Here is a 12,914-nt window from a genome sequence, read left to right on the forward strand (position 1 = left end):
AGACAGTTACAGTAACTCCCAAAGCTCCTTACCAGGGCTAATTGGAGGGTGTTGATCTCCTCTGCCATAGCATCTGAATTCCACAGGTGCATGGGCCCATCCTTAAATCCTTCTCTTGGAGTCCCTCGTTCTTCCACTTTAGCACTCTAGAAGCTTCATTCAGGGCAGCTGTAGGCTACAAATGACCTCCATCTGCTCTGTTTTTCAACCTAACCTTCTGGTTGGGAAAAGAGGGCCCAGGATTCCTACAGAGAGAACAGAGAACACAAGGAAACTAGCGCACACAGATCAGAATTGCCCAGTGCAGGGATGGAACCCAGGCTTGGAGTTCCAAGCCTTGGACCTGCGGTGGGTTTTCAGCCCAAACACTTGCTAGTTGTGTGCCCTTGGACGTTTACCCGACTTCTTTGATTTTTCTCTGTAAAATGGGAACAGCACAAGAAGCTACTTCATAGAAATGACAAATTGTTGTAACGTGCCTGACGCTTTGTAAATTCGCAATAAGTAGTAGCTTGAAAACAACCCAGAGATCCTTGGATTGAAGGATTTCCCAGGTGTACAGATGCCTTGGCCTAAGAGATGGCAATGAGCAGGTTTTCTTCTTTGGGAAGTTTGAGCTCTGAGGGTAGAGGAGATAGTGAAGGGGTTAAATGCTTGCCTGGAGTGTGTTGTAGAACTCTGCATACATCTCTTCAAGTAGGCCCAATTGTGAAGTTGGAGAAAGACCCCCTGACACCTGACCCAATTATAAAAGTAAGTTACAGCAGTGTTTCTCCCAGTTCACTAGGTCATAAGAGTCACCTGGGTCCTTTATTTTATTTATTTATTTTTTTGAGACAGAGTCTTGCTCTGTTGCCCAGGCTGGAGTGTCAGTGGCGAGATCTTGGCTCACTGCCAGCTCCGCCTCCCGGGTTCACACCATTCTCCTGCCTCGGCCTCCTGAATAGCTGGGACTACAGGCGCCTGCCACCACACCCGGTTAATTTTTTGTATTTTTAGTAGAGATGAGGTTTCACCATGTTAGCCAGGATGGTCTCAATCTCCTGACCTCGTGATCTGCCCGCCTCAGCCTCCCAAAGTGCTGGGATTACAGGAGTGAGCCACCGCGCCCGGCCTCACCTGGGTTACTTATTTAAAATACAGATTCCCAGCCCACTCCCCCAAAATGTTCTAACCCAGGTGCTCTAGGGCAGGTCCTGGGAATGTTCATTTTACACAAGCCACTGGGTGATTTCATGACCAAAGAAGTTTAGGAAACATTGCTTTAAGCATTCAAAGAACTTATGTGTCCTCTATGTAATAGAATCTACATAATGAGCAGATTTATCATCCCCACTTTATAGGAAAAGTAACTAAGACCCAACAAGTTTCAGCAGCGTGCAAGAGCCTACTCAGGCTGGCTCAAGAGAACCTACTGTTGTTGTTTGTTTTGTTTTTTTGAGATGGAGTTTCACTCTTGTTGCCCAGGCTGGAGTGCAGTGGCACGATCTTGGCTCACTGCAACCTCTGCCTCCTGGGTTCAAGGGATTCTCCTGCCTCAGCCTCCCAAGTAGCTGGGACCACAGGAACCTGCCACCATGCCCAGCTTTTTTGTATTTTTAGTAGAAATGGGGTTTCACTATGTTGGCCAGGCTGGTCTCGAACCCCTGACCTCAGGTAATCCTCCCTCCATGTCCTCCCAAACTGCTGGGATTATAAGCATGAGCCACCTCACCCAGCCAAGAGAGCCTACTGTTAAATATTCAAGGAATTTGCAATTTGGTGATTAAACCCTGAGTGGTTTGAATTTGGCCATGGTGGAATAACTACACTCCAGATTTCTCCTGGCCAGAAAGGAGCTCATGGGTGCCCAGGTCGGCTTCTTTTTTTCAAGCAACACAGGGCACTGATAGAAGTGAACACATCTTGGCTGTTCTCCTGTTTTCAGTCCATGGCTCAGTTTTAATATTTGTCTTTTTCTCTACTGAAATTCATAAAGATTACATACAAATCAGCAACCCAAGTCTTTTTTTTTTTTTTTTTTTTAAGAACTGTTTTACTAGCACATCACTGAGTCAGGGTAAGTAGTGTGTCTGAGTATTAGCAAAAAAGCTGAAGTTCACCTGTGTTCTCGCTCCTTAATCCATGTGCATTCTCCTCCTGCTCCCCTTATGGTCCCTCCAGCCTCCAGTCCTAGATAGAGTTAAGGGCTCAAATTCTAACAAGGATCACCTGCTAGAGAGTTGGTTCAGAATTTCTAGACTTTACGTGATCGTTCTTTTCCACAACAGGTTGATGTCTCCCTCTAGTGGATAGGAAAGAGTAAGACAAGTTTTTAGATCATTGTATATACGTAACATGTTGAAATGTATAGAGGAGAGCTAATTTCCAATAGCAGCACAAAAATTTCCTTTTTATTCATTCAATATTTCATTCACTCAGCATTTATAATTTGCTTACTATGTGCCAGATATTGAGGTATAAAGATTAAAAAATGAGAATAGTCACTATATACTGAGAAAGATTGCCAAGATACATTGAGGAGAAAATCAGAGTGCAGAGCGTTATGAAAAATATACTATCATTTGTTTAGAAAGGCAAAAGAAAGAATACATACACACGCATTCGCATAAGATATCTTTAGAGAGACACACAAAATAATGTTAATATTAGTTGGTTTCCCCCGGAAGGGAAATAGAATATCTAGTAAATAGGGGTAGGAGAGTTTTCACTGCATTCCTTTTACGTGTGTGTGTGTGTGTGTGTGTGTGTGTGTGTTTAAAATTTTTTTCTTTCAAGATAGGCTCTCACTCTGACCCTGTGCTGGAGTTGCAGTGGCACAATCTCAGCATGCTGCAGCCTCAACCTCCTGGACTCAGGTGATCCTCCCACCTCGGCCTCCTGGGTAGCCAGGACTACAGGCATGCACCACCATGCCTGGCTAATTTTTTGTATTTTTTGTAGAGACAGGGTTTCACCATGTTACCCAGGCTGGTCTTGAACTCTTGGATTCAAGCGATCCGTCTGCCTTAGCCTCCCAAAGTGCTGGGATTACAGGCGTGAACCACTGCGCCCCAGCTCCCTTTTATATTTTTTTTTATTGTGAACCACATGAAGGTATTTCCTAATCATAAAGTAGACATACTAAAACTTAAGAAGAAATTGAGGAGGCCAGTCCTGCTTCAGTTTCTCGGAAGGAAATTCATACACATATACAGAGAAGTGTGATCAGGCTGTGTTAGAAGCAGGCACAGTGCACTACAGAGCACCAGGCAGAGGTCCCTACCCAAACTGGTTGTGGGGACGGAGTGGAAGCAGGAAAGATCAAGAGAGACCAGGTTAGGGAGGATGTTGCATGACAAGCTAACGAGCTTTCACTTGATTCTGTGGCAACAGCAAGCCATTCAAAGGCTTGAGCAGGAGACTAACAGGTAGATTCTCATTTCAGAGGATCATCTGGCAGCAGTGCAGGGGAGGATTCGAGGAGGTCTCCACTAGAGGGAAGGTAGAGTCATGAGACCTTTTTTGTAATTTCTCTTCTTCAAAGATGTGTTCTCTAGGGTCAGAGGATTCAGGTTAAGAACAAGAATAGTGAGTCTAGGTTATAAATGCTTTATGTGGTCTTTATTCAGATGACTTGTTCTTAGTTCGGGGAGAATAATTTATGTGTAATCCACTTGCCAGTGGGGTAGGAACACTAGCAAGTCCTTTACAAATGACACTTCATTAATCTTCACAATAATCATAGAAAATGGGGGCATGATTATTCTCCTAAAAAGTACAGATGAGAACATTGAGACTAAGCAGATTAATCAACTTGCTCAAGATTAATAGCAAAAAAAAAAACCTGTCAGATTTAAGTCCATCTGTCTGATTGCGAAACCCATATTTTAAAGTATCGGCAAGAGTCTCCTCTAAACTGTTCAATAGAAAACCACTACCCCTCTCTGCCAAAACCAAGCTTCTGAAATATTCCCTTTGGCCAGGCGCAGTGGCGTGACTCACACCTGTAATCCCAGCACTTTGGAAGGCTGAGGCCTGCAGATCGCATGAGCCCAGGAGTTCAAAAACAGGCTGAGCAACATTGTAAAACTCCATCTCTACAAAGAATACAATTAGCCTGGCACAGTGGTGCATGCCTGTAGTCCTAGCTACTCAGAAGACTGAGGTGGGAGGATCACCTAAGCCCAGCAGTTTCGAGGCTTCAGTGAGCTATGACTGCCACTGTCCTGCAGCCTGGGTGACAGAGCGAGACCCTTTTCACAGAAGACAAGTGCATATGCCACAGCAATTTGATTGGTTACAGATTGCTAAATTCCGAGAAAGAATACTCTATTACTCTAAAGGAGGGTTAACGATCTGAGGGGGTCTTTCGTGCTGTTTGGTCTTAATTATCTACAGGAAAAACAAGGCAAAATTTGCAGCTGCATGCCATGTGACTCAGGCTGCACAGTCACACTCCTCTCAAGGCTTAGAATAAAGTTCCAACAGCTTTAAGTTTGAATTATTTTAAGTTTGAATTATTTAATTTCACATATTTATTCAAAAGTAAATTAAAAGCTGGGCATAGTAGCTGATGCCTGTAATCCCCAACACGTTGGGAGGCTGAAGCAGAGGATCACTTGAAGTCAGGAGTTTGAGATCAGCCTGGGCAACACAGTGAGACCATGTTTCTGCAAAAAGAAAAAAAAACCTTTTAAAAATTAGCTGGGTGTGGTGACTCATGCCTCTAGTCCTAGCTACTTGGGAGGCTGAGGTGGGAGGATGGCTTGAGCCCAGGAGTTTGAGGCTGCAGTGAGCTATGATTGTTCCACTGCACTCTAGCCTGGGCAACAGAGCAAGACATTGTATCAGACAAACAAACAATAAATAAAGTATTAAAATTTAAAACGTTAAAACTGGTTTTAAATGTTTTCAAAGAGCTATTTTCTTCTAAAATGTTAAAAGCAAACTGCTTATAAAAATTAATAGGTGGCCGGGCGTGGTGGCTCACACCTGTAATCCTAGCACTTTGGGAGGCCGAGGTGGGTGGATTACGAGGTCAGGAAATCGAGACCATCCTGGCTAACACAGTGAAACCCCGTCTCTACTAAAAATACAAAAAATTAGCTGGGCATGGTGGCAGGCGCCTATAGTCCCAGCTACTCCAGAGGCTGAGGCAGGAGAATGGCATGAACCCAGAAGGCAGAGCTTGCACTGAGCCGAGATTGTGCCACTGCACTCCAGCCTGGGTGACAGAGAGAGACTCTGTCTCACCAAAAAAAATAATAATAATAATAATAAAATAATAATAGGCAAAATACAAGTCATAATTTAGAAATATTGAGATTTTAACTCAAAAACATTTAAAGCTAATTTTAAAAATTATTATACTAGGCCAGGTGCAGTGGCTCATGCCTGTAATCCCAGCACTTTGGGAGGCCGAGGTGGGCGGATCTTGAGGTCAGGAGATCGAGACCATCCTGGCTAACACGGTGAGACTCCATCTCTACTAAAAATACAAAAAAATTAGCCGGGCGTGGTGGCAGGCGCCTGTAATCTCAGTTACTCGGGAGGCTGAGGCAGGAGAATGGCATGAACCTGGGAGGCGGAGCTTGCAGTGAGCTGAGATCGCACTACTGCACTCCAGCCTGGTTGACAGAGCAAGACTCTGTCTCCAAAAAAAAAAAATATATATATATATATATATATATACACACACACACACTATATAAAATACTTTATACAAATTAGTCATAATTCTACCATTTAATGTCCATCTGGTTGATGCAGTAAAGAAGCATAGTATGTCTAGAACTACCTATACACAGATTTAAGTCAATGTGAGGTATTTAACACTACCAAATGTTCCTCAACTTCTATGCATAGCCATTGTAATACTGTGCTAACTCCTGAATAACTCTGAAGCAAGAAAACAGGACTACAGAAAAATAGACCAGGCACGGTGGCTCACGCCTGTAATCCCAGCATTTTGGGAGGCCAAGGCAGATGGGTCATGAGGTCAAGAGATTGTGACCATCCTGACCAACATGGTGAAACCCCGTCTCTACTAAAAATACAAAAATTAGCTGGGTGTGGTGGCGCGTGCCTTCTATCCGAGCTACTCGGGAGGCCTAGGTAGAAGAATCACTTGAACTCAGGAGGCGGAGGTTGCAGTGAGCTGCAACCTCCCTCCAGCCTGGGCAACAAGAGTGAAACTGTCTCAAAAGGAAAGAAAGGGAAGGGAAGGGAAGGGGAGGGGAGGGAGGGGAGGGAAGGGAGGGGAGGGAGGGGAGGGGAAGGGAAGGGGAAGGGAGGGGAGGGAGGGAAGGGGAAGGGAGGGGAGGGAGGGGAGGGGAGGGAGGGGAGAGGAGGGGAGGGGAGGGAGGGGAGGGGAGGGGAGGGGAGGGGAGGGGAGGGGAGGGGAGGGAAGGGAAACTACATTGTGCAAGAAACACCTGCATTTTGGCTCTTAAGAAGAATTAAACAAGTTAATTTGTCTTTTTTCTCATCTAAATGCTTCTGCTACTCCACTCCATCCTGAGCTTAAAAGTAATGTTTATCTCGGACATCAGCAGCAACACAAACCTTCATGGCATTTGGACATAGTTGGATTTTGTTTCAAGGACTTGGAACTCAGAAAAAGACAAAGGACCCTATACCTAGTTTGCTGAGTTTTTATTAGGAATGGATGTTAGATTTTGTCAACACTTTTGGTGGATCTGTGGGGGTAATCATATGGTTTAATTTTATGTTAATGTAGTGAATTATATTGATTGGGCTTTGAAATGAAGACTTACATGCCTGAAATAAACTCCAGTTGGTCTTAATGCATTGTCCTTTTTACATATTGTTAGGTTGAATTTGCTAAAATTCCTTGAGAATTTTTGCACCTGTGTTCCTGAGAACTACCGATCTGTAGTTTTCTAAGAATGTCTTTGTCAGGTTTTGGTATCAGGGTAATGCTGTTATCCTAGGATGAGTTGGGAAGTATTCCATTGGCTTCCATTTTCTGAAAGAGGTAGTAGAGAACTGCTGTTATTTCTCCTCAAACATTTGGTATAATTCACTACCAAAGCCATCTGGGCTTGGAGTTTTCCTTGTAGGAAGGTTTTGTTTTTTTTTTTTTTTTTTTGAGACGGAGTCTCGCTCTGTCACCCAGGCTGGAGTGCAGTGGCCGGATCTCAGCTCACTGCAAGCTCCGCCTCCCGGGTTCACACCATTCTCCTGCCTCAGCCTCCCGAGTAGCTGGGACTACAGGCGCCTGCCACCTCGCCCGGCTAAGTTTTTGTATTTTTAGTAGAGACGGGGTTTCACTGTGTTAGCCAGGATGGTCTCGATCTCCTGACCTCGTGATCCGCCCGTCTCGGCCTCCCAAAGTGCTGGGATTACAGGCTTGAGCCACCGCGCCCGGCCGTAGGAAGGTTTTAAACTACAAATTCAACTTTTTTTTTTTTTTTTTTTTTTGAGACAGAGTCTCGCTCTGTCTCCCAGGCTGGACTGCAGTGGCCGGATCTCAGCTCACTGCAAGCTCCGCCTCCTGGGTTTACACCATTCTCCTGCCTCAGCCTCCCGAGTAGCTTGGACTACAGGTGCCCGTCACCTCGCCCGGCTAGTTTTTTGTATTTTTTAGTAGAGATGGGGTTTCACTATATTTGCCAGGCTGGTCTAGAACTCCCAACCTTGTGATCCACCTGCCTCAGTCTTCCAAAGTGCTGGAATTACAGGCATGAGCCACTGCGCCAGCCTTTTAACCTGTTTTTTTGTTTTGTTTTGTCTTGTTTGTTTGTTTTTGAGACGGAGTCTCGCTCTGTCACCTAGGCTGGAGTGCAGTGGTGTGATCTCAGCTCACCACAGTCTCCGCCTCCCGGGTTCACACTATTCTCCTGCCTCAGCCTCCCGAGTAGGTGGGACTACAGGTGCCCACCACCACACCCGGCTAATTCTTTTGTAGTTTTAGTAGAGACAGTGTTTCGCCACGTTAGCCAGGATGGTCTCAATCTCCTGACCTCGTGATCTGCCTGCCTCAGCCTCCCAAAGTGCTGGGATTACAGGTGTGAGCCACCGGGCCCAGCCTAGGGGTTTATTAATTTTATTGATCTTCTCAAAGAACCAGCTTTAGGCTTTTTTTGTTTTCTATTTCATAAGTTTCTGCTCCAATCTTAATTATTTCCTTTTTCATTTTATTCTGTTTAACTTGCTCTTTTTCTAATTTCGTTTTTTGTTTGCTTGTTGTTGTTGAGACGGGGTCTTGCTTTGTCACACAGACTAGAGTGCAGTGGCATGAACATGGCTTAGTGCAGCCTCAACCTCCCAGGCTCAAGCCATCTTCCCACCTCAGCCTCGAGGAACTGGGACCACAAGTGCATGCCACCCTGCCCAGCTAATTTTTGTATTTTTTGTAGAGAGGGGGTTTCACCATGTTGCCCAGGTTGGTCTTGAACTCCTGAGCTCAAGCCATCACCTGCCTCGGCCTCCCAAAGTGCTAGGATTATAGGCATGAGCCACCGCACCAGGCCTCCCATTTTCTAATATAGGCATTTAGTGCTATAAGACTCCCTCTAAGCTACTAAGTAAGACATCATCTCAAAAAACAAACAAAACAAAAACAATTCTGGGTGTAGAGCAGCTTCAAATTTGATTAATTAATAAGCTCAATATTATCATCAAATCTGTTCTTTCCATTGAATATGTAACTATAAAGATTCTGTTACCAAAGGTAAAATTTTATGAGTGCAGTTTGCCTTTTTCAAAAAATGCTGGAGAACTTTATTTTTAAGATGGAGTTTCTCTCTTGTTGCCCAGGTTGGAGTGCAGTGGTACAATCTTGGCTCACTGCAACTGCAGCCTTCCGGTTTCAAGCGATTCTCTTGCCTCAGCCTCCCAAGTAGCTGGAATTACAGGTGCCCACCACCACGCCCAGCTAATTTTTGTATTTTTATTAGAAACAGGGTTTCATCATGTTGGCCTGGCTGGTCTGGAAGTCCTGACCTTGTGATCTGCCCGCCTCGGCCTCCCAAAGTGCCGGGATTACAGGCGTGAGCCACTGAGCCAGAGAACTTTTACATACAGTACTTTCCTTTGCTTTAGTGGGGTCAAACAGTAATGTTGCATCTCTCCTTCTTGACTGTACCCTTAAAAGTCCTTATTAGGTACAACAAAAATGGCATATTGATTTCAAAATATCATTTCTATCTTATTTATAGTACATTCAAAATACTTAACAATTCAATCTGTCTGACCTACTCCTATTTCCATGTTCCTGGTCATTTTCTGTCAATTATCAGTATATCTTTCCCTGCAAAATTGAGTCATTTTATCATATTAGATTTTTACTCACAGTTCTCTGAAATCATTTCAACTTATAGCTGTGCTTAGAAGACTTAAGGATGCTGAAATTACAGTGAAAGAATATTAACTTAAGGGTTGGTTTCAAAACAATTACGGAGCCCTAGTGGCTTACAGTGGGTTAAGCAATACTAAAGAAAATTATTAATATATTAAAATGCATTCAAAGGAGAACTTATATTACTTTACAAAACTCTAACTTAAATTTGTGTTTGGGCCTCCTGACATTTCAAAACCTACTGTTTGATTCACTGCTGGTAGAACAATTTTGCTTTACATTTTAAAAGCCTACAACAGACTGGGGATGGTGATTCATGCCTGTAATCCCACCACTTTGGGAGGCTGAGGCAGGCGGATCACTAGAGGTCAGGAGTGAGACCAGCCTGGCCAACATGGTGATACCCTGTCTCTACTAAAAACACAAAAATGAGCCAGGTGTGGTGGCGTGTGCCTATAGTCCCAGCTACTCAGGAGGCAGAGGTGAGAGAATTGCTTGAACCTGGGAGGTGGAGGTTGCAGTGAGCTGAGATCACACCATTGCATTCCAGCCTAGGTGACAGAGGGGGACTCCGTCTCAAAGAAAAAGAAAAAAAATTAGCCAGGTGTGGTGGTGCATGCCTGTAGTACCAGCTATTTGGTAGGCTGAGCAGCGGGATTGCTTGAGCTCAAGAGTTCAAGACTGCAGTGAGCTATGATCACACTACTGCACTCTAGCCTAGGCGACAGAAATACCCCATCTCTAAAAAAAAAAAAAAAAAAAAAAAAAAAAAAGACGTACTAAATAATGAAGTTCTCCAAAGAGAAAGAAAATGATTTTTAAAAATGAAGCAATCTTGGAACATCAGGAGAAAGAAAATACAATGAGCAAAAATGTAGGTAAATACAATAGGCTTTCCTTCTTCTCTTGAGTTTTCTAAATTATGTTTGATGGATAAAGCAAAAATTATAACACTGTATGATGTGGTTCTAAATGTATGAAGAGGAAATAGCTAAGATAATTATATAAACAGGGAAAAGTAGAGACATAATGGAAGCTAAGAGTTCTATACTTTGCTCAAACTGGTAAAATGACATCAATACACTGTATTAAGTCATATATAAAAAATGTAATACCTAGAGCAACCACTAAAAAAGCTATATCAAATATATATGTTTATCATCAAAAACTATAAATAATTCAAAATGGAATTCTAAAAAATGTTTCAGTAACAAGCATGAAATTAGGAAAAACAGAAATTTAAAAAACAGAGAAAACAAACAAAATGAAAAGGAAGACTTAAGCCCTAATATAGCAATAATTACATTAAATGTAAGTGGTCTAGATACACCAATTAGGCTGGGTGCAGTGTCTCACACCTGTAATCCCAGCACTTTGGGAGGCCGAAGCAGGCAGATCACCGATGTCAGTGAAGGAATTAAAGAAAAAGGAGAGAAAAGAAAGGTGGCTTGCCAGTCAAGACAAGTTTATTTTAGAGAAAACAAACCTGAGAAGGGCGTCTGGCCGAGTTAGGTCAGAGGCACGTTCTCTTACAGACTAAGAGTTTTTAAGGATTCAGGGTGGGAAAGTTTATCAGAGGCTTGGACTGCTTCTGTATCTCTTTGTTGTGCTTATTTGGGAGGGAGAGTTGTGTGTCTGTTCCCATACAGTCAAAAGTTCAAGACCAGCCTGGCCAGTCTCTACTAAAAATACAAAAAAATTATCCGGGCATGGTGATGCACACCTGCAATTCCAGCTACTTGGGAGGCTGAGGCAGGAGAATTGCTTGAACCCGGGAGGCAGAGGTTGCAGTGGGCCAAGTGAGAATCACTATATTCAAGCCTGGGCAACAGAGCGAGACTTCATCTCAAAAATAAATAAATAAATAAATAAAAATAAATACGCCAGTTAAAAGACAGAGTTAGCAGAAGGGATTTAAAAGATGATTAACTATATGATATCTATAAGAAATTCTTCAGCCGGGCGCGGTGGCTCAAGCCTGTAATCCCAGCACTTTGGGAGGCCGAGACGGGCGGATCACGAGGTCAGGAGATCGAGACCATCCTGGCTAACACGGTGAAACCCCGTCTCTACTAAAAAATACAAAAAACTAGCCGGGCGAGATGGCGGGCGCCTGTAGTCCCAGCTACTCGGGAGGATGAGGCAGGAGAATGGCGTAAACCCCGGAGGCGGAGCTTGCAGTGAGCTGAGATCCGGCCACTGCACTCCAGCCCGGGCGACACAGCGAGACTCCGTCTCAAAAAAAAAAAAAAAAAAAAAAAAGAAATTCTTCAAATAATAATATAAGGAATTTGACAGTAAGAGGATGGAAAAAATATATTATGTAAATATTAAAGGAAAGCAGGAGTGGCTATATTAGTGTCAAACAAAGTAAACTTCAGAGCAAATAAAATTACCAGACACAGAGAAGGACATTATGTAATAACAAAAGGGTCAATCAACCAAGAAGACATAGTAATCTCAAATGTCCCCAAACAACAAAGTTATAAGATATGTGAAGCAAAACCTGATAGAAATGAAAGAAAAAAGTCCAGGCATGATAGCTCATACCTATAATCCCAGCACTTTGGGAGGCCAAGGTGGGTGTATCACCTGAGGTCAGGAGTTTGAAAGCAGCCCGGCCAACATGGCGAAAATCCATCTCTAATAAAAAATACAAAAATCAGCCGGATGTGGTGGTGCATACCTGTAGTCCCAGCTACTCGGGAGGCTGAGTGAGGCAAGAGAATCACTTGAACCTGGGAGGCAGAAGTTCCAGTGAGCCGAGATCAGGCCACTGCACTCCAGCCTGGGCCACAGCGAGGTTCTGTAAAAAAAAAAAAAAAAAAAAAAAAAAAAAAAAAAAAAAAAAAAAAAAAAAAAAAAAAAAAAAGACAGAAAGAAAGAGAGGCAGAGGCCGGGCACGGTGGCTCAAGCCTGTAATCCCACCACTTTGGGAGGCCGAGGTGGGCGGATCACGAGGTCAGGAGATCAAGACCATCCTGGCAAACATGGTGAAACCCCGTCTCTACTAAAAATACAAAAAAATTAGCCAAGCGTGGTGGCGGGCGCCTGCAGCCCCAGCTACTCGGGAGGCTGAGACAGGAGAATGGCGTGAAGCCGGGAGGCGGAGCTTGCAGTGAGCCGAGATCGCGCCACTGCACTCCATCCTGGGTGACAGAGCGAGACTCCATCTCAAAAAAACAAAACAAAACAAAACAAAACACAGTATTAATGACCGCTACAACATGGATGGACCTCAAAAACAATGCTAATTTTAAAAACTAGATTTGCATATTAAATTTATTTATTTCTATGAAATGTCCAAAAAAGGAAAATGCATATACACAGAAAGCAGATTGGTGGTTGCCTGGCACTAGTGATGGAAGAGGGCATTAACTGTCTAGAAGCAAAAAAATATATATATATATTTTTTGGGTGATGGAAATTTTCTAAACCTGGATTGTGGTGGCATTTGCACAACTTCATTAACTTACTAAAAATCATTGAATTGTAAACTTTAAATGAGTGAATTTTATGGCATGTAAATATCCCAATAACGATTTTTTTTTTTTTTTTTTTTTTTTTTTTTGAGACGGAGTCTCGCTCTGTCACCCAGGCTGGAGTGCAG

The sequence above is a fragment of the Macaca mulatta genome, chromosome 7 (assembly GCF_049350105.2).
Source record: "Macaca mulatta isolate MMU2019108-1 chromosome 7, T2T-MMU8v2.0, whole genome shotgun sequence".
In the NCBI taxonomy this organism is placed as follows: Eukaryota; Metazoa; Chordata; class Mammalia; order Primates; family Cercopithecidae; genus Macaca; species Macaca mulatta.